General features: G+C 34.4%; 1 protein-coding gene across 3 annotated transcripts in view; it reads right to left on the minus strand.

The window, feature by feature from the left end:
• LOC145296011 (uncharacterized) overlaps positions 1 to 24,080 on the minus strand; it is a 476,859-nt gene that overhangs the window by 336,102 nt on the left and 116,677 nt on the right. The window lies entirely within an intron of this gene.

The following is a 24,080-nucleotide window of genomic DNA, read 5'->3' on the forward strand; positions in this document are numbered from 1 at the left end:
AATAAAAAAATAACTGAATATTTAAATACTAAATAATGTAAATTTATTCATTTGTTTCGAGAGATGATCTCATCCTTTATGATATGACCCCTTTGTGATATAATCAAAATGGTACAAGACAAGCAAGATCAACATATTTAATAGTACACAGTAAAAGCCTGGCTGACCCCAGGGAAGTTCTAGTTTGCTCTATAGGCATGTTAAAAGTTACCATGTCCTCCAAATGGCAAAAATGTCATTTTTTTTTTTTACACATATCTCAAAGTTCAGTCGTGAGTTTTTTTGTTTTTTTTTTAAATTTTTGAGATGAGGATTGATAATTAATATCATTTGGATTCTCTGGACTACTGTTCTCATCTTGAGCATTATTCTCACATTTCAGCCGATGTAACCTGCGATCTTTTTCAGGTGTCTTTTATCTAACTCGAAACTCTTTCTGCCAAACTCTGGAATCTGCATTAGAATTTCAAACAGAACATTTTATTTAATCCACAGAGCTAGCATGCTCTCGCTCTGTCATGACCAGGTATATGTTTTAAGTAATTTGCAATTGTATTCGCCCACACTGAGGATTGAACCTTCAAGCTTCAAAAGAGTGTCACTGAATTTTACTTAATACTCTAAAAGGACATTCAAGTAAGAGAAGCACTATGGTTTTTATATTCGATCTGAACTATGAATTTGTTTATATGGAGCTAAGAATTTTAAATTAACCACACATGCAATTCAGAAAAAAAATATGAAAGTAACTTCAAACAAGGAAGAATCCACTTGATAAAAAGAGCTAAAAAGAACGAAAGATAATTATTGCAAAGACAAGAAATTCCTATTGATCTTAGCTTTTAAAATACCAATGCTATTAGGAGGAAAACAATCAGAGTTTTAAAAGCCTATAATTCTTGCAAAATAGCTACTGGAATAAGAAGCTGTAGGACAATGAGGTATCTAAACCGTGAATTAATGAAGACCACTGGGTCAATATGTCAAACGAACCGGTACAAAGGAAGCCGAGAATATATCAGAAAATTTTGAAGAACATAAGCCATAATAGTATGAATACACAAATTATCTCATCTCAAAGGATTTTTATAAAAATAATAAAAAATTTAAATAAAAATTACCGTTCAGTACAGACTGGATAATGGAAAAGCAGAGAAGAACACAAAATTGGATTTATAAGACAATAAAATCCAACCTTGATCTCCCTTCAGTGATAGAGATGTTGAGTTGCTACAGTATCAGATGAGCATTGTCTGAAGATAGCGGTTTCGGGTTTGTATTACTGTACACATAGATTCGAAAAAGTTGTCAAAAAAAAAAAATATATATAACAAATAAATGTTATCAAAGGCAAGATAAGTTACTTTTCTGCCAAACTGGATATATTTTTAGTGTTTTTATTCAATGTAACATGTTTATTCAGCTCGAAAAACATACAGTGTTTACCGATGTATTCGAAAATTCAAGATGGCGTCTCACACCCTCTTTAACACCGTAAGTTTGGGAAAAGGTGTTATAAATAATAAACTAGCCAAAATACTATTAAAAAACCACCGAATATATGTCAAGTTTTGTCACGGTAACATATATTGAGCGAGTTTTTAACAGTATTTTATTCGGTTTTTTATTTATAACACCTTTTCCCAAACTTACCGTGTTAAAGAAAGAATCAGACGCCATCTTGAATGTTCCAATACATAGGTAAACACTGTATGGTTTTCGAGCTGAATAAACATGTTACATTGAATAAAAACACGAAAAATATATCCAGTTTGGTAGAAAAGTAACTTATCTTGCCTTTGATAACATTTATTTGTTGTATATTTGTTTTTTGACAACTTTTTCGAATCTATGTGTACAGTAATACAAACCCGCGGTTTCAATCCTACCCAAAGCATGCTAGAGGATCAGTTGGCGAAAACGTGATGATACAGCAACTCTGGAAGGCAGTATTACTAGGAGTAAGTTACAAGACTCAGCATTCCTACTATCCCATCGCAGTTAATCACCTGAAGAAGGCCAGAGGATGAGTTGACCGAAACATGATGGAGCAACAACAACTGAAATGAAGATGAGGATAACAGTTCGCAAAAAAAAAATAAATAAATAAATACACAAATAATGAAGCCTCATCTCAAAGAATTCCAAAAATAAAAAGAAATAAGAAATAAGAACCCATAATAATATTCATAGAAGAGACTGACATTAGCATCATCATGTTTGCATGAAAGCGAGTGCAGAGAAAGAAAAAGGGATTAGGGTTAACGAAATTACAGATATGCTTCTAAACCTTATCAAAAATCCTCAAATGGGATGCAGATTGATCAGTCCAAACACGACAACAGTATTCCATACAAGGTCTGAAATGCAGCGATATTAGTCTTGCATATTAATTCTCAAACATTCAAATATGTGCATGAACAACTTTTTTTTTTTTTTTACTATGATATTAACTCAGTTCGGTGCTATACTTATTTGTACATCATTCACAGAGAGCTGTTTCACCGTATCACACTCCTTACATGTGCCTAGGCATCGCAGGTGCTTTCATGTTGAGTTTTACCATCCAGTCGTCAGATCACTGGCAACTGCTCAGCGGGTGAGCAATATTACCTTTATATCATGATAAGGGAAATTATAGCGTTTATGCTTTTGTTTACATCTGCACTATCGATTGCCGAATGAAGTCTATTCTAGTTATGAAGCGTAATGCTTTCTGCTAAATGTGAATTGTTATTTCTCCTAATATATATCTTAAATGAATAAATTTCAAAGTCGTTTTTATCATACCTATTAAAACGGCTCACTTTTCTTTAAATCAATACAACACACACTCTTTTGAAATATTATATACTAGCATTTCAGCCGGTTTTGCTCGGGCCCTACTGTTCATAACTTATATATATATATATATATATATATATATATATATTATATATATATATATATATTAAAAAGTTCGACTCATGTCCAGGTTACCTATATCTAAAATTTCAAGTGTTTGGACCCAAAACTGGCAGAGAAGTCTGGTAGAGTCTGCAAAGGTCAACTCTTTCAACTTTGACCTCTTGGCAGCCAAATTTTGGCTCAAAAACTGATTAAAAAGCTGGCTGCATGTCTGAATATCTTTTATGTAAAATTTCAAATGTTTAGACCCAAAATTGGCGGAGGAGTTTGGTAAAGTTTTTAAAGGTTACATTGTTGAACTTTGACCAGTTGACAGCTAAATTTCTGGCCAAAAACCCGATTAAAAAGATTTCTCAAAATCTCAACATCCCTTATGTCAAATCTGGAGCCTGTAGACTGAAAATTGACAGAGTAGTATTGTAGGAAAGTGTACACACACACACGCAGACACAATTTCACTTTTATAGATATATATGAGAAGGACAAGAAATATGAGAGAAAGTGATAACAGATAACTTGGGGAAAAAAAGAGGGATAAATAAGAACCTGGCCAGAGATATAGTTTAGAAGTCAATTTGTTAAAGCTGTCTAACACATTCTAGTATATAAAAATGGACATTAAACAGATTATGCTTATTGCATATATGTATACAGAGTCCACACTTGCATTTTAATACACACAACGTATCCGTTTATACATACACAACTAGAGTCAGTTGTAGAGTTACCAGTTTTTATAAAAATGGACTTAATTCATTAAAAAAAAAAAAAAAAACTCCAAAAAACAACAAAAAACTATTAATCAAAGAGATAAGCTTATATTGGCATATAATGCACTTATGTGTGGGTGGTTGTGGTGGTGATGTGTGTGGGTGTGATTACTAAGTATATCGGTAAATCTTGGGAGATATGATAAATCGACTAATAGGTTTTGTTTTTATAAACTTATTTATTTTTTAATCTTTCCATAAGGACAAACAGTAGGTAAAAGCTTATATTTAAAGAGGTTGGGTAGGATTTGGGAGAGGATATGTCAAACTTATCTACAATATCTATATAAAACACACGCGCGCGCACACACACACCACGCACGACACACACTAGCTACATATTATATATACATGCATACATACACATTATATATATATAATTATTATCATTATTATTATTCCATTTATCTTCTGTCGTCTGTCATAGGATTCAGCTCCAAACTGAAATGGCTCCGATAACTATCCGAAAATCTACGCTTCCGATCCACAGTTGCAAGTTGGTCAGTGTCGTGATAATAAAATATGAAAAAAAAAAAAGTGATTCGCAGTTAAATCACTCAAGATAATAATCGTACAAGAGTTTCTCTCTCTCTGAAGAGCACTCGAACTTTATAATACACTGACAAATTTCAGCAATAGATAAGGTTTGGCTGGGCAGTTTTACGGCCTATCAACCCTTTTTCTACTTAAGAAATGATGAATAAAAATCGAAAATTATAAATGTATTTGTGTTTTTTTTTTACATCACGCAAAAATTTACTGCAAAGGATGGGAGAAACTTCTTTTTCTTTTACATAGGCATCACAACTTATCAAGGCCAAGAGGCCACTCGAGGATAAGGCTTAAAGAATGTACAGCAGTCAATTGGACAATATAGTAATCGTTAATAATGGAAATTCGGTAAATTTGTTAACTTATATGGAACGGTTCATCAAAAACTTGTTTACATTAGACTTGAAGACAACCATATTGTAGTCAGCTGGAAAGCAGGAAAATGGAAAAGAATTCCACAGGTGTGCAGTTCTAAGAAAGGAGCTTTGTTCATGGAATCTACATTTAAGTTTAGGCACAGATAAAGAGTGGAGGAAATTAGTGATAGCGTGTTCTGCTAGATGGGTGTTTCTTGTGCAAGTCTGGCGAGGGGGGACCATAGATTGGAGCTCAGCTGAGCACTTGCCATGAAAATAACGAGAAAGTAGAGACAAACTCGCAGCATCTCTTCTATGAGAAAGAGGTTGCAGGTAAGAGAAAAGGACATCTCCTACGAGGCTACGAAGTCTATTTTGAACTCTATCAAGGAAGGATAAGTCCTTTCTAGCAGCTCCTGCCTAGATGTGGCAACAGTACTCTATCCTTGGACGTACCTGGCTCTTATATAGATAGAGAATGTCATTAGCAGTGAGATATCTGCTGGATCGATAGAAGGATCCCACCATTTTTCCAGCGGCCTTGGCAACAGATTTAATGTTTGTGTTCCATTTAAGATCAGGAGTAAAAGTCAAGCCCAGAAGCTTGTCAAAACATGAGGCCTCCCCAAGACGAGAGCCATTCATTTCAATTTATGCCAGATGGGGATCAGAGCGTTGATGATGTAAAGATAAAAGCTTCGTTTTAGATGCATTAAAAGTAATCAGCCACCTCTTTCTCCATTGTACCACTTGCTCAAGATCAGAGGAGATAGAATCAGAGAGAACTTGGTCGTTTACGGTCTTAGATGTGCTACCATAGATAGTAGTGTCATCAGCATAAATGTCTAAGAATGATGTAAGGATGTGATTTGGAAGATCATTAATGTAGATTAGGAAGATAGTTGGGCCCAGGATCAACCTCCGAGGGACTCCAGCATTAATACTGAGAGATTCTGATTTCTGGCCATCAAGCACTACTATTATGACCCTATCAGAGAGAAATGATTTAATAATTGAGAATACATTTCCAGCTATACTATAGCTGGAGATCTTGTGAAGTAAACCTTTATGCAATACTCTATACAAAGGCCTTTGATATGTCAAGAGCAATTGCCCTAGAAAGGTATCGAGAGATTTGCTAATCCTATGAGATATAACTGTAAGCACATCTGCTGTAGATCTAGCAGAACGGAAACCATATTGCATGTCACTAAGAGGTTATTTTTGTTGAGATGTTTGATTTCTTCTCTATTTAACACAGATTCCACAATTTACTCATGACGCACAGGAGACTTATTGGCCTGTACTGAGAGGGAGATGAGCGGTCACCTGAATTCTTAAATACGGGGCATACTGATGAGATTTTCCAGCGTGAGGGGGAAGCAATTCTCCTTAAGACAACGTTTAAACAGTTTTGTATGGATGGGCGCTAGTTCTGGTTGAAGTCTTTTGAGTACTATAATTGGAATACAGTTAGGGCCGGTTGCTTTACTGGAATCAAGGTTTTTGATTAGCTTGGCAACATCACGTACAGATATCTATATATCACATAGCATGTTTTCTGATACAGGAGGAAATGTTGGAGGTTGGCAGCCTTAGTTGCAAAAGGTAGAATTAGCTGCAAAGTTCTTGGCAAAGAGTTTGGCTTTGTCTGATGCTGACAAGATGACCTCAGGTCCATTTATGAGAGTTGGGATAGAGCACACGGTTCTGTTTAGGATTCTGTTTGCTATTTGCCAAAACTGATGGGAACCAAGCCGCTGCTCAGCTATTTTGGACTTGACGAACTGAGCATACAACTCTCTTGCGTTCTTTATTTCTTTTTTACAATGGTTGCTGGCGGTCTTGAAACGGCTTTAGTATAAGTACATCTATTACGTTGGAAGCAATGGAAAAAGTGATCTCTGTGCGCAATCGCAGCAGCACATTCTGGAGAGAACCATGGCTGGCTGTTAGGCTTTTGCTGGAATTTTTTCGAGGGTATGAAACGGTCTATACCTACAATTAACCATTCCGTCAGAGCTCATACTATAGAGAACACATCCTTTTTAAACATGGAATGCAGAGTTAGATCTGATAGAAATGTACAGAAGCCATCCCAGTCAGCCAAAGAGTATCGATATGCTGTAGGATGGAGAGGTTCATCTGAGGACCTATTACATTTCATTTTTATTTTAATTGATACAACAGAGTGGTCGGAAGATCATAGTGGAGACAGCGCGGAAACTGAACATAGTTCAGGGCAAGTTGTGAGAAAAAGGTCTAGGAAACTTGCATACTGGCCGTCAGTATCGGCCACATGGGTGGGTTCGTGAACAATCTGAGTGAGGTCATAAGCAATGGAGAAATCATGACAGAACCTCCCCTCATCATCGGTCTTGCTTGAGTGAGTTAACCATTCCACATTGTGAACATTGAAGTCTTCACAGACATGAATATTAGCTGAAGGATAAGCAGATAGGACGTGGTCAATTTTCTCAGATATGCTTTTAAAGATAGTAACTCTGCTGTTGTGGGGGCGATAGAGAGCAAATATAAATGCAGTAGTTTGAGCAAGTGCAACCCGGAAGCACATATAGGGTAAGTTAGGATCTTCTCTGGAGATGTTCCTTCCTCATGGAAAGCCATCTTTTACATAGGCACATATTCCATGCCTATGGCGATCTTGGGGGTCAGATTTGGAAGTTAAATTAGAGTATCCTTTAATTAAGAACTCATCTAGGGAAAATAGTCTGTTCAATGACAGTTTCGCTTAGAAATAATATGTCTGGTTTAGTCTCCTGTAATTAGGTTTCAACTTCTGGAAGGTTAGAATATAGACCCCTGATGTTCGAGAAGGAGACATGGTAGTGGGGGTCTATGTTAGAAGTTGGAGATCCGGGTTTAATAGTGCATTTTTTATTGAAACTTTTCATAATGGAGTTTTGGGTTGTGGAATAGGTTGACAGACTTGCTTGAAGCAGGGCAAAGAGGGAAATAGAAATGAAGAAATATTTTTTTTTGTAGCACATGAAAAGGTAAAGCCGTAACAATTACCTACTAATATGGCATCGAGAGGCCCCACCAGAAGCTACTGCATGGTCCAGAATCCATTCACCAAATAGCAATACAGCAGCCCCAGTACTTTGCATCGGTTTGGTGTGCGAGTTAAAGCTGGGGATCATTTTTTTTTCTCAGAGATAAAAAACTAAAATGCATTCTGGTGGAATTTTTATGAAACTAAATTTGTTATTTTAAAATAGGATTTTAAAACTTTCGTATTATTTTACACTTATATTATTTATTTTGATAAGTAGTCGATTAATCTCTTCTGTTATATAAGAGGAATATTGTGTGTGTGTGTGTGTGCGTGAGTTCGATCCCTTTGGACTCGAAAACAGCTGGGTCAGTTTTTATGAGATTTCATAAGGTAAATTTGTGTCCATGTTCTTAGATAGGTTTTGTATTGGAATGTCTTTGATAAGTATCGATAATCAAAATAATTCGATGAAAGAAGGAACAGGTGATTTTGACCAAAGTTAACATCTTTCACAAGCAAAGATCACAAGTGCATTTGAAAAGTTTTATTACCACACAAGTCGAAAGGCCCAACATAAAATCAACAGTTGGTTCTTTGATATGACAGGTGTGTTCGAAATGAATGTTTCTGTTGAGAGCACAATTAAACCATGATACTTGGCTTTTGCATTTTAAACTTTAATTCAAGCCATTATATATATAACGAAATTATTTCATAAAATCAACAGTAGTGCAATGTAAACGAAGTCACTGCGGGGATGCATGTGAAGCGTACTCTCGGTGCACCGCGATGGGTCCTCAACTAGAGCAAGCAATCAATCAATGTGACTGAAGAATGAGCGATTTCACAGATTTCGATGACAAAAATCTGGAAGGGTAAACATTCGTTGATCATCATTCAATCCCAGGCAACGTCGAGTTTCCCTGATAGTATAAATAAAAATAATAATTCAATGTGTCACGATCGAAGGTACGTTGATATGGGGGGGGAACATGAAGTTATCTCAATTTTATCAGAATAGTATGTATACATATTCTAGAATGTTGGCTTTGTTTAATGTCATTAAAAATGTTGTACGCGATACAATCGCATATAACACGTCTATACATGTTTCAGGCACCGGCTTTCTTGCCATTCCCATATGTCATGCCCAAGGCTGGTTATAAGAAGAGAGATATAGCAAAAGAAAGGAAAGGTGGTAAAAAAAAAAAAAAAAAAAAAAAAATTTAGAAAATAAATACGACTCGGAGGGCGATATACGCGCAATGATTAGTTTTGTGTTCAAGCATATCAGCCCTTTTCGGGTTATTTAATGCTGCATACAGCATAATAAAGTTAACATATTGGTTCCCATTAGATCACTAAAGTTAAGCAACGCTGAGCCTGGTCAGTACTAAAATGGATGACTCTTTGGGAATTCCAGGTGTTGTATGTGCTCTCCGATTATCTCGGCATTGTTTCCAATCTTCCTGAACTTCTCCTTGCCGCTGGATTCGAGCACTGCCGATTCAGGAAGGGTGTGGTTGGAGATTGCACAGCCCTTGCCTCATAATTACATACGCAGCTATCCTTACAGGACATATCCATTGTCTTTCGAAACTGAATAGAGGCTTTCATAATATCGAATTCAGTGATTTGGGGGAGGGGATGTTTTATGTTTCAAGATGTTTATATTTCCTAATATTTATTTATGGTGTTTGGTTTGGTTGTTTTGTTGAGAAAAATTATTTTGGTTTTGCAAAAAAAAAAATATCAATGTTTGGTGCCTGTATCTTCAGACCGTCTGAGCTGGTAGAGCTAGATCTGCGCGATGTATGTAGTCGTCAGCTTCACAAAAATGAAAGGACCAAGGAATCACAGTTTTGCTTATAAAAAAATGTTTATTAGACGTGAATACACACAAAAAAGTTTTTTTTGTTTTTTTTTATGAACGACAACCTTTAATTTTTATTAAAACTAATTACTCTGACGCTTTAGAGCACTCCGATGTGGTTATAAATTTGAGAAATTTTATGTATTTTTAGAGATGAGGGGGGACAGAAAACGGTTTTAGTTTTGACACCAGTAGAACGTCAGTTGATGTGGAATTTGCCAGAAATTGTATAAATCATGTTTCTTGGGAATTCTATTTTATCGATAGGGTCCAATATAAAAATAAATATTATCTACGTAATGTATGTATAAAACTTGACAGACGCGTCCGAATGTGACGAAACTGATATTATTTTAAACCTTGAATGTTCGGACAACAAATATCGAAAAATTGGCAAAAAACATTAATTCCTTCGCCCTCAACGGGGCAGTTTTCTACAGGGAGAAGTCGATTTTTCGCAGATATTTTTGAAAGTCATCCACTCTTCGATTGACTAACCTTAATTTTGACCTTCGTCACTTCTGGTTTGCAATGGGCGCAACAGCAAAGACGTCACCTTTTTTATTCACGTTCTTTTCCTCCTTCGCGATACGGGTTCGAGCCTGCCTGCCGACTACCATTTTTTTTTTTTTTTGCTTAACACACACAACCAAACACCCGGGCAACGCCGGCCACCCAGGTTAGTTTTATATATAACATTATATATCCTAACATACTATAACATACTATAACACACATACATGTGTACATGCATACACAAGCGTCTGTGCCTCACTGAATATAGAGGATCCGTAACACAGGATCGCGAGTCGTATACGGATGTTTTGTTATATTGGATGATATCGTTTTATTATTTCAGCACTTGTTGCATCGCAAAGGATATCTAGCAATGTATTCAACCTGTTTTAGTGGATGATGTAATGTGTTTGTGTTACCATGTAGTGTGCACGGAGACAAGCAAGTCATATTCAGAGTTTTAGTCGTATATAGTTGAGAAAACTACACCGAACTAGCTTGTATCCATCCGAGAGACAGAGACAAAGAACGAGAAACAGAGTAAAAAAAGAAAGACAGAAATATAAAGCGACAGAAAAAAAAGAAAGCGACAGAAAAAAAGAAAGAGACAGAAAAAAAAGAAAGAGACGGAAAAAAAAGAAAGAGACAGAAAAAAAAGAAAGAGACAGAAAAAAAAGAAAGAGACAGAAAAAAAGAGACAAAAAAAGAGAAAGAGACAGAAAAAGAGAAAGAGACAGAAAAAGAGAAAGAGAAAGAGACAGAAAAAGAGAAGGAGACAGAAAAAGAGAAAGAGACAGAAAAAGAGAAAGAGACAGAAAAAGAGAAAGAGACCGAAAAAGAGAAAGAGACCGAAAAAGAGAAAGAGACCGAAAAAGAGAAAGAGACCGAAAAAGAGAAAGAGACCGAAAAAAGAAAGCGACAGAAAAAAAGAAAGACAGAAAAAAGAAAGACAGAAAAAAAGAAAGAGACAGAAAAAAGAAAGAGACCGGAAAAAGAAAGAGACAGAAAAAAGAAAGAGACAGAAAAAAAGAAAGAGACAGAAAAAAGAAAGAGACAGAAAAAAGAAAGAGACAGAAAAAAGAAAGAGACAGAAAAAAAGAGACAAAAAAGAAAAGAGACAAAAAAGAGACAGAGAGAGACAGACAGAGACAAAAAGAGACACAAAGACACAAAGAGAGAGACAGACACAAAGAGAGACACACACAAAGAGAGAGACACAAATAGAGAGAGAGGCAAAGAGAGAGAGAGAGAGAGAGAGGAACAAAGAGATTAAAATGTTATATTATTAATGATAGTAAAAAAATACGCATGCGGCCATTCTATAAGTACATGCAAACGTGCGTGTGTGACGCGTGTGCCTTGTGTTTGTGTGTGCGCACGAAAGTGCCTGCGATTATTCTGCAGTTGTAGCGACAGATGACACAAGTTCAATCATAATAAAGAATTTTCAAAACACATTCAACAATTCAAGGAACTATTACGTTAAACGTTGATTTCATCGTGTTTAATTTTATTGTAAAAACATCAAATGAAAAAAATAAAAAATAAAAAAAAAATAACGAATTACGACAAATTCGTTATATTTTTATGACAAGCAAGATTGAATTTACACCCCCCAACAAATGCAATTTAACTATTGCATTATTTGATGCTTGTACAGAATTCCCACATATTAAAACACAAAAATAAAGAAAAAATATGTCTGATGTACATACCTATGACTAAACGAAAATATCATATGCCAAAAATCACGTAAATTGATTAAGTAGTTTCATTTTTTAATTAAGAAAATCAAATTTTATAAGTACCCAAGCAGTGAATTTGGGTCGCCATTTTGATTATATATATATATATATATATATATATATATATATATATATTTAAATATAATTATCCACCGACACGTGTTTCGTCGTCTGCGACTCATCAGAGTGTCTGAATCAGTGGATAATTATATTTTAAAAATAATAATAATAATAATAAATATATATATATATATATATATATATATATATATATATATGTCGCTCTCCATTTAGGGAGTACCAAATTGGTCAATGGGAAAATTATTTCCAACTCGCATTTAGATAAAAATGCACTTTCGTATAAATAATTGAATTCGTTCAAACAGTATCATTAACAAAAAACAAGTAAAAACATCTATATATATATATATATATATATATATATATATATATATATATATATATATAAATGATTAACCAATTCAAGAAACAAAAGGGATACAACTCAACAATTCATACTTATTAGATTTGTGCTGTAATGCTTACGAATTCCCATTCATCGCTTAAAATAATTTTCTTTATAAAAATAAAACTACTTGATCAATTTTCGCGAATTTTGGAATATATTTTCATTTCGTCATGGTTATGTACATCATACGGATTTTTCTTTGTTTTGTAATATTTACGAATGGACAATGAACCACTATTTCATGAGGAAACATTTATATTGTTATATGTTCCCGCTGTTTTTATTTAATTTCATTTTTTAATATGTATACATTTTTTTGGTTCTTTTTGGAGTAGGGATTCTCGACAAAAGAAAAAAAAAAGCACAGAAGCTTTAAGAAGGTCCATGGAAAATGTTTTAATTGTGTTATTCTTACTCTCTACGGGTGTTAATTAAAAAAAATAATAATATTTGCATTTATGTTAAGAATGTAATGAAATTGATTAATTGCAAATGTTTACTAACCTAGAAACTAAACAAATATTTGATTAAAATCCGTTATGGTGTCTACATGATAAAATAGTTCTCAAGCAGGACGGGGTCTATAGGCAAATAAGGAGAAACTCCGCTTTAGATGAGGTGTTTCCCTGCTTACCCAGTGGTAAGGTTAGACACAAGGTCAGCTTATATTGTAAACTCAGCTAAAAACAAAACAAAACAAAACAAAAACAAGACGGGAGCACCGATCTAGATGCAAGAATAGCTTGCTTGTTGCTCGGTTATACTGGCGCATTTACGGAGGAGGGGGTTGGTATTGACCCACAATAACTTACTACATTCCCGCCCTACTAAACGAGGAGACAAAATGTAATATGGCCTGCATTTCGAGGATGGCAGTGTCTGGCAGGATAGTCTTTGGGATCAAATTGATTTACTTTGATCCTATTCTGAAAGCTCGACATTCATGTGACTGTTATTTCGGCACTGGTACAGATTTTGCCGACGTAGAATTGCGTAAACAGTCGGAAAGGGACACACGAAAAGCACCCAGCGTCACGATCAAAAGCGAAAAAAATTAAATCTTAAAAAGAAAGATTGTATGCTTTTTTGTTTTTATGAAAAAGTATTTTTTGACGAAAAAGAAAAGAAAAAAGAAAAAACAAAAAGAAAAAAAAAACAAAAAGAAAAAAACAAAAGAAAAGAAAAGAAAAGAAAAGAAAAGAAAAAGAAACAAAGGGAAAGAAAAAAGGAAAAAAGAATAAAAGAAAAATTAAACTTTCATAATTGTTTTTCTTACAAGAAAGCTAAAAAAAAAAAAAAAAAAAAAAAAAAGACTTTTTTTTTTTTTTTTTTTTTTTTTTACACGAACCAAATCTAACCTACTTTTATTACCTTTGGTAACAGTATGTTGTTATTTATTTTTCACCCCGCTTCTCCTCTATAAAGAAATGCTTAGCAATCGCCAATTCAGGGCTTAATAAATTTACAGTTTAATTTGTCGTCGGCTTTTCTCGATTTCAGATTTGATAATTATTTCGACTGTCTACATAAGTCGGTTTTGCCTGATTCAAAAACTGTACCAACCACTACCGCCATTTTTAAGATCATTTCTTAGCTAGGCTTATCAATACTTAAGCAGCGTGACAGAGACAATGCAACTATCAAAGAACATCACCTGATAAAACAAAACAAAAAAGTATTTTAAATTGGCCAGGATTTCACACAAGAACGACTGACACTCGAAGAAGGCAACAAAGCATTTTAATACCTGAAACGCACTCAAACTGCAACGTGAATATCATATTATGTTGCAACTGTAAAAATAGAATCAAGATATAAAAACTATTTTCTATGAATAAAACAACAGATATAGGTATGTGTGTCTGAAATATTTAACCGATAAACTCAAACTATTGGTCATATAACACTGAATTTAACAGGAAATAATAATCATAAACCAAGGATAGTTCATAACAAGTAAAATCTTTGGTTGGATGAATAACGCGTACAGAAATATGTCGGCAAGTTGAAATGTCAAAATGTTCATTTTAATTTGCCGACATTTCTATTACTTTTGCGAATGCGCAAATTCAATCATAGCTTGAAGTGGTTTAATTTTAAATCTTTCCTATCTGTCGATAGCTCAAACGGTAGGAAATGCGACTGGAGCGCTACATATTTTGATTTCGATTCTAGCGGATGGCACCGTAATGATATCAGCACACTATATATATATATATATATATATATATATATATATATATATATATATATATATATATATATATCCCAATAGAGATATAACATATGAGAAATATTTGGAATCAAGTCTCCAATTGCTGTTATTTCAGATCATTTGAAATCACAGCAACAAGTTTTAGTCTCCCCTCCATCAAGGCGAGAGGTTTTGGGGAAATATCAGATATATTGTAATTCATATGCAAAACTAGGAAAACAAATGAGCAGGAGTAAAACGTTTTATGGCTGTAGAAAGGTGCCAAAGATAGGCTCTGGATAATAGATGATCCTCTTAATGCGCGACCTTCAGGGCAAATGTCACATAGCCCACTACACGATTCAGTTCATTACCTTTCCAACGAGCCTTCATTTGTAAGAGTCTTATCAATTGTCGATGAGATTTGGAAATTATAAAGTTGCAAAAAAAGGTTGTGTGTGTGTATATATATATATATATATATATATATATATATATATATATATTACTTGTAGCCAAATTGAATATTAAAATGCTCATATTTTTGGTTCTATGGGACGAAAACCACATGAAAATTTGCAGGCTTTTTGAAGATTATAATAATATTCTATGGTTAAAATAGTATGACAATTGGTAAAAAAACAAAACAAAAAAAAAACAACCTATATTTTCATACTAATAAAATATGCCCAAAGTTGCCTACAATTGAATATATATAGTGTCCTGGTAGGCCAGCTTTAGTTTTGCTGATTTGGGATGAATCTTGCCTAGGGTTTTCTTTTTTTTTTTTTTTTGCTTGGTTGTTTCTCCTGTGGCCTCGCAAGGCCATATATATATATATATATATAAATATATATATATATATATATATATATATATATATATATATATATATATATATATATTCAATAGAGAATTGACTATATAATAGTAAATACGAAATCTGTATGAATTAAAATATATTTAAGCGTATTTTACTACCGGGCACGTCCCCCCCCCCACCGCTAGTAAAAAATAAACGTTTTAAATTTAAATTGTTCGGCTCAGCAACGCCTCCATCCATTTTTAGTTACATTTAATCTTGAGCGTTTTATTTTTTATTTTATACTAAAATAAAAATATAAAAAAATGTACATCCTTTTAAAAATAAAGTCAGTCATTTAAATTAAGTCGGTCAACACTTGAAGGCCTTTATTTTTAAAGGTCAAGTTATAAAATCTTTGTGTCTTTATCTCTCTACACACACGCACACACGAGGAACGTTGCAAACGTAATGCCTCCTATTTTTTTTTTTTTAAATTGTGCCTGGATTAATCAGAGCGGGTTTTCAAATTGCATTGTTATGATTACTGAACTCATGCATTCATGAACTGAAAGCTTCATCTCCGTTTAGATATTGACGCTGTAAGACTCTAAAAATTTTTTTAAATTTTAATTTAAAAAATAATAATTAAAAAACAACCCCAGTCATTGATGCACGTCATTGAATTCCTCTACGAAAAAAAAAAAAAAAAAAAAATGAATCGATCAACATTTATCGGCGCCTGTTGAACGTTTACGAAGCCGATGCAATGCAGTTGATGTCAGCACAGTTCGGAGATGGGTTCGTCAATTTCAGAGTTACGATAGAGATGAAAGTAAAGGTGCGCTCTGGACTTTTACGACCGTTCATTGCTTGTAAAAGTGCATTGAAAATGGTGGTTACCATATAGTAAAAAACATTTCTGGAGCACAAACTGTGGCTCGTTTTAATGGTACGACCACAGTCTTCGTAGCTCTTCAACATTTCGCTTTTAGTTAAAATATAGGCCTTACTTTTGAGACGACCCTGATATAAGTTTTATTGGGCCTTTTATTTAAATTTTCAAATGTTCTCATTTACTTGCTTCCCCAAGAGGACAGTGTCAGACATAATGTCGGTGTTGCATTAGGAGAAACTCCAGCCTTCCCCCTTCAAAAGAGCCTTTTATATTTGGAGAAAATTAATTTCTTTATTCGAGGTGCATAAACTCGTTCTTTGAACGACAATAGAAGCGGATTCTTAAATCTTATCATAAGCCTAGAGAAAGAGTTTCCAAAGTTTTCGAATGGTGATCCATTTTCCTGACTTTCTAGAGCTACGCGGGACAAAAAAAAAAATGACCAGGACATGTTTAATACTGTTTGACTCATCAATTTTGCTTTTTAGTGAAATTGGTTCTCCAAAACCTCATTTTTTATACAAGAAAATAAAAACCACTACACTATTTTCACATATATTAATTTTTCACATGTTTCCATTAAATCTTTACAAAAATCTGATAATTTTGATGTTTTCCAGAAGAGCTTCACGGGCAGAGTAAAAGAATTTGATGGGCCAGATTTGGCCCGCGGGCCGTAGTTTGGAGATCTCTGGCCCAGAGAATAGTTATTCATTTTAGAAGTTACGTTTGAATTATTTAAAAATTGAAAATATATAAGACAATTACATTATATAAATTGAGAATGAAGTTGGTTGTGTGTTCATGTTACGATGGAGACATAAAAATGATGCGTTCCCGCAATTCCCAGTTTATAAATATTTTTTCTTCCTGTAACGATAATCTGAACGAGTTAAATTATAATAGACTTAGTTGATTTTTTTTGTGCGAAAGTGGGAAGTTCAAAACCAAAGAAAATGCTGTGTGATTTATATACCCGTAACGAAATGAAAATATCATATTCCAAAAATCACGAAAATTGATCGAGTAGGTTTTTTTTTTATAAAGAAAATCATTTTTAAGCGATTGATGGGAATTCGTAAGAATTACGACAAATCTAGTACGTTTCTTCTTTATGCATTAGTAGACTTTAGGTGTGGTGGACACATTTTTGGTTTTCATTCCTGAAGAATTTCATTCGGATCAAGGGGAAACAATTCAAAGTTTTCAAAGAAGGGAACCACTGTGAGCGTGTGTTAAGTATTGCAGAGAGAGAGAGAGAGAGAGAGAGAGAGAGACGGAGGGTGGGAATATGTCTGCCTGCCTGTCTCTAAATTGGATAATCTGTTGAAATTGTTTATATGCCAATTCTCGAGGAAGCAAAATAAAAATCCGAATATAAAAAGGCAAGAGAATGGGCCTCAGGTGAAATCCTTGCTTCACTCACAAACCCATTTTAAATAGAAAAATAATGTCGACATCCAAAAGCTAAAAATTGAATTACATACCTTTGGCTTACTCTTCTAAACCCTTTGCACACCTAGAAGGCATCGGTTTCTGTCGACATGCAATAATAACCGTTTAAAGAAATCGAAAAAAACAAAAAAATAAAAAAACAAAACTATTTGTTATGTTTTTCGCAATAAACCGACATTTTTCCTGCATGAACAGATATTCGGGTTTTTTGAGACTTCTTTTCGTTTTATTGTTCTGGATTTTTTTTTTCTTTAGAAAATTCAATATGGACATTATTTTATCATTCATAGATTAATGTTTACAGCTTTGTTTTTCTGGGGGGTTTCTGGGGTGAGTTTGTGTGGGGGGAGTTCGGGATATTTTATTTTATTTTTAGAATAATTGTGTCAGATTATTACTTTTAAAATAAAATTAAACTAAGCTGAAATAATGTAAAGAAATTTACGGTCCTGATGAATTTTGGTTTTGTTTTGTAAGAAATCTGAGCAAATTTTATTTAGAAAATAAGGCGAAAAGGAAAGCGAAAGGAAGAAAAATGCACAATGAAAGGGAAACGGGAACGCGACGAAGAGAAAAGGTGGGACAACCGAGATAGAGGTTAGGGCAAACAGAGACACCGGTGGGGATATAGGTAAGGGCAAACATATGGGGAGAAAGGAAGTAATAAAGGAAGGGAAAGGTGAATAGGGGAGAAAAAATGAATATTTTATATAACAAGGACATGATTAAATTTGGGTTTTATTTTGTAGGGATTAGAAAAGCACCCTAACACTCGACATTTGCATTTACAATCTAATTTAAGATGGAAATTACATTCGACAAATCATTGATCTTCTATAATATAAATCTCACCTGTCTGTTTAAATGTATGTATGTATGTATGTATGTATGTCTGCCTGCCTGCCTGCCTGCCTAAAACTTTCGACGGAGGCGACGGATTTTTACGAGATCGATATAGTTTTGAAACCGACCCTTCGGACGACAAATATCGACAAATTGGCTAAAACATTAATTCCTTCAACCTCAACTGGGTACTTTTCTACAAGGGGGGGGGTCGCTTTTTTCGCCGATATTTTTGAAAGTAATCCTCTCTTTTCGATTGACTAGCCTTAATTTAAACCTTCGTAACTTACGGTTTGGCGATGGACGCAATAGCAAAGACGTCACATTTTTTTCATGTTCTTTCTCTCCTTCGCGGTAGGGTTTCGCGCCTTCATTCTTACTATCACTATTTTTTTTTTTGCTCAACACACACCTCCAAACACCTGGGCAACGCCGGGTACCCAGGCTAGTAAACTTATAAAGGATAAATCAACTAGTAAAAAATGGATGACGTGTATTTCATCGTGATTCTTTCCAAATCGAAAGTGACTGTTGCACATATAAACAAAATCAAAAGGTCCTGGATATGACCTTAAACAATATCCGATGGTGAGGCCCCAGCTTGCAGGCATTGGGGAGTGTGGAGCCACCCTTTAATTGCCATTGCTCCCAGGTCCACTCTCATACAGAGTGGTAGTACCTGTTAGAGTCCCAACTATGGGTTAAATAGAAACCGACTTGAAAACAAAAAAAAAAAAAGAAAAGAAAAACAAATATATTCTATTAAAATTTTTCTTCAAAATCACTGCATTAAATAACCTAAAAAGGGTTGATATGCCGTAAAACAAAAACAACCAACCAAAATCAAAAGCAATTTCCAGCTCAAAGTTTAAAAAGGCAAAAGTCAAGTATTATGGCTCGTTTGTGCTCCCAATTCAAAGTTAAATGTCGAGGAAAGAACTGAATATGTGTCCATAAAATTGTATTCGTAGCTTACAGCTGGTGGATCTGAAAGTTTCGCCATTTTAAATTTAACAATTTTTGAATAAACTTTTTACATTAAAATGAACACTACCGTCATCACTTACGTCATACAAAAAAAAATGATACAAACAATAACACTCGCAGCAAGAAACTCGTCTAGATACAATCACAGTAAACAACCCTTTTCTCCCTCTGTTTACCTACGAAAAATTTATGAATAATGTTTTCCCCTGAATTGTCCATTTTACTAAAACAATTCAAATAATCCATTGTCCATTTTACTACAACAATTCAAATAATCGTAAATACTCATTAAGCTGCCCTTTTAAATTAATCATATTCTGTCCATTCAACTGCGTGTTACCCTTTCACAGTATTGTTCATCATCCAACTGATAATCTTGTTACGCCCCACCCCGGGACTTGATAAATGGTAACCCATTAGTATTAAAAAATTACTTGATTAAATTAAATTTCAATTTACAGTTCCTTCTGAAGATCGAACCCGTGACATCGATACTAAAGATTCTAATACCACAAACCACTACCTATCTAACAAGCTGCATGTGTGCAATTTTAATATTTACCGAGACTTTACAGTCTAGTAGTAAGGTTAGCACTCAAGACACTCATACCACAGAATACCGACAGGGCTGCTAAAGTATTTTTGTAGGTCAGGCTGAACTTAGTGTACTGGCTTTTCGATCCCACCCCCATCTCTTGGCTTTGTGTAGCTATCCTCCTGCTAAAGGAGAAAAACAGCGCCGTGGATCGATTGTTGGTACTCAATTCGACAGGGTGGAAATTTTCTTTTTCGGAATGGGTATGGTCCGGTTTGGATCTAAGAAGGGAGTCTACACAGGCAGTACTTCTTCAATTTGAGGGTGTTATTTTATTGACGATCGCCTGAAACACCTCAACTGAGGAATGCCATCTGGTTAGTTCTTGGCTATTTTTGTACTCTGCCATATTGCCCCTCTCTAGCAGATGCGGATAAACTCCAACTTCCGACCCTTGTGTAACATCTCGTTTTGACGGTAACCAAATAAATAACTACTTTTAGAACAAAAAACAAAAAAACAGTTGGTGCAGTTGTAAAAAGGAAAAGGAAAAAGAAAAAGGGAAGGAGACGAAAAGGAAAAAAGAGAAAGGTATTCTTCTAGAAAGACCATATGTCGTCAGCGCTATCGTACATTATATTTTACTCAATGGATTTTTCATGGATACGCAGCTCTAACGGGAGAGGGAGGGAGAGAAAGTGTGTGTGTGTGAGTGAGAGAGAGAGAGAGAGAGAGAGAGAGAGAGAGAGAGAGAGAGAGAGAGAGAGAGAGAGAGAGAGAGCAACACCACAGGTTAGCACCATGGAAAGTGGCGGCTGAATATATGAAAGGATGGAAAGGCCGAGGCTGGGGAATAGCACAATCCAGACCTCGACTGAACATAAATACCGAAATATTTAGAAAGCTTATCATTCAAAGTCTTGAAAAGTATACCATAGCTCGTAAACGAGAAGTTAGTAATAACAGCTCGTGCAAGAACACCGAGCGAGTTACAATAGTAAGAATGGATTGGAGCGAGGAGACTTGCTGTCATTCAGAATCTAGATAAATAATAATTCAATGTTTATAATACTCAGTTTAACCCCCTCCCCTAGCACAAAGCAATTTTAAATTTTTTGTTCTCCGAGCCAGAGTATCAGTCACTTTCCAAAGAGCTGAATTATGTGCCTACATAAAATAAACATATTTTGTCGAAGCCTGCCCTCGTAAGGAGCTGGTAAACTGGACGTGTCACTCGTAAAATGTGAGCAACGTAGCAAAAAAAAAAAAAAAAAAAAAAAAATCACGTCTCTACAATGACAACTTTAACAAAATATTTCGTTTTCTTTTTTAATGCACTTTAGGTACGTTTTACTTTGTCGTATTCTACCCCACTTTCCGGATATCACTTCCTCCGCCCTCGCATTATACCCCCCCCCCCCCACAATCATACACGAAAGGCTTGTGTTCACTTTATGTCAACAAACGCAGGATGACATATTCAGGTACAGAGCGTTATACAGTACTTTTATGAAAGATTGCGCGAACGTGTGTGTGTGGGTGCGAGTGAGTGAGTGAGTGAGTGAGAGAGAGAGAGAGAGAGAGAGAGAGAGAGAGACAGAGAGAGAGAGACAGACAGAGGGATAGAGAGAGAGAGATAGAGAAAGAGAGAAAGATAAAGAGAGAAAGAGAGAGAGAGAGGGATAGATAGATAAAGAGAGATAGAGATAGAGGGAGAGAGAGAAAGAAAGATAGAGAAAGAGAAAGAAAGAAAGATTATATATATATATATATATATAATCTTTCTTTCTTTCTATATATATATATATATATAGAGAGAGAGAGAGAGAGAGAGATAGAGAGAGAGAGAAATTGAGGAAAAAAAGATAGGGAGACAAATTTTTTTTTTCTTTTTTGTTTAAACTGCAGTTTTTTTGTTTTTTTTTGTCCTAAAAATATTATTTAAAGAGTTAGTTTTCATTTTTTAAAAGATGGCGGTCATTTGAATATAATTCCGACCGGACAAATTATTTCTGCAAATTAATTAAATCGAATTACGAATTACATATTGCTGCAACTATCGACAAGGCATGCCCCTGACAGACCAGGATCAGAGATTATTTTTGTAAAAATAAATGTATTGATAACAAATCACGCTAAAGAGACCGCCTTTACTCCCTATACTGTATAAAAGAGTGAAAAGAATATATCGCTGTCCAACTGATGTATATTAGAAAGTATTAGTAATAGAAGTAGATGCAATGCAGCAGAAGTAATACTTATACTGGTAGGAAGGGGGTCAATAGTAACAATAGCGATAGGTGGATGGTTTGGGTTCGGAGGTTGTCCTTAGGTGTTGTCGAAAAAAAATAAAAATAAAATAAAAATAAGAGAAAGAAAACAGGTGAACATTGTGATAAAAGTGCGCGTCAAAAAAAAAGTGACAGATTTTGGATCATTCGTATTATAGGGGCCGTTAAAATATCTCAACTATTTCGCTCAATTTTCGTTCTTTTCCTTATTTTTCTCATAAAAGGGATTATGCTTAAATGTATTTTTGAAATAAAATTCTAACTTACTTGAGCTGATTAGACGGTTGAATCGCTAGTAGTTATTGCTTCACGAGTTTTTTTTTTTTTTTACATGTATTTATTTATTTTTACACCTATACCATTTTATTAAGACAAAAGAAAACACATTTTATTCATGCAAAATGTAAACCTTGAACATTTCTGGATTTCACGCAATCTTTTTTTTTTATTTTTTATTTTTTATTTTTTTACAGAAAGGACAACAAGTTGAAGAGTTTCGAGTTTCATTGAGTTTTAATTATAATCCGTTCTCTCGTTAGATCTGTGGGGTTGTTTAATAAGTAACACCACATTTATGTATTATAGAAAAGGACAGACGTCTCAATGCATGTATATCCAGTTAAAAAAAAAATAAAAGAAACTACAAAACAAAGACCCACAAATTTGATATATTCTTGATCAGCCTTGCCCTAGATGAATATCTAAAATTCAAAACAATTCAGTCATTCTCAGCGGATCAAGTGGGTCAGGTTTCGCCGAGGAGAGTTGTCTGTGCGTGTCCAACTAGAGAGTAATTTACCGGGCGACGGAGAAGAAGGGAAAGAGGGAGAAGGGAAGAGGAAAAGATAAAGAGAAGTAGAGAGATAGGAGTTTTAATGGAAATATGTTACACTTTTGTCCTGGGTAACGCTGTTAGTTATGAATTCAATTGGATTTCTTTTTCCCTAAGGTAATCATGATCATATATATATATATATATATATATATATATATATATATATATATATATATATATATACAGGGTGTCCGTAAAGTTACTATACAGTCTTATTGTTTTATTGTATTATATTTGTATTAATAGTTAATATTTATTTTTTTACAGGTTTATTTAATCAAGCATGCCACGCAAGCTAACTTTGGAAGAGCGCAAATTTATTTTGAAGCGATATTGAATATTTGTCATAGAAATTGTTTGCCTTGATTGTTACAGCTTTTCGGGTGTAACACGTGTATTTTCTGAATTTTTTATAAACATAAAGGTGTTATTTCTTTTTATTTCTTTTGTTACAAATAAATATTTTAATACAATATCTTACTGTACTGTTAATATATTACAGGATGTCTGTATAGTAACTTGTAAGACTGTATAGTAACTTTAATGATTAATATTTTTCAGAGGTGAAATAACTAATAAATTTAACGGGATTCATACAAAGTGCTCAATACCAAAGTAGAGCAAAATATACTGTCATTCTTTTTATATATTGCAACGAATACCTAGCTGACCGAAACATGCTCAGGAATGTGTAGCGTTGTATAAATGCTTATGAAAAATCAATATAAATCTCCGGTTATACATTATTTAGGTATTTAAATAGAAACAGCCCATCAACAAGATATATTTTATATCCCGACGATGACTTTTGCAAGTTGAAAGTCTTTTTTACAAAATATAAAAATAAGAAATCACCATATTCGGAAGTGTGCATGCTATCTTTGTTCAGCATCTCAAAATCGAGAACAGCAGTCAGTGATGGGCAAGTTGATGAAGAAAAAAAAAACGCAAGAATTACGAAGCATCTGCTTCTTATTAACGTTTGTTGAATATTTGCTGTTCACACACCTCTAGATGCGCCCTCCGGACACAC

Source organism: Euprymna scolopes, chromosome 16 (genome assembly GCF_053919585.1).
Source record: "Euprymna scolopes isolate OS-2025 chromosome 16, ASM5391958v1, whole genome shotgun sequence".
NCBI classification, from domain to species: Eukaryota; Metazoa; Mollusca; class Cephalopoda; order Sepiida; family Sepiolidae; genus Euprymna; species Euprymna scolopes.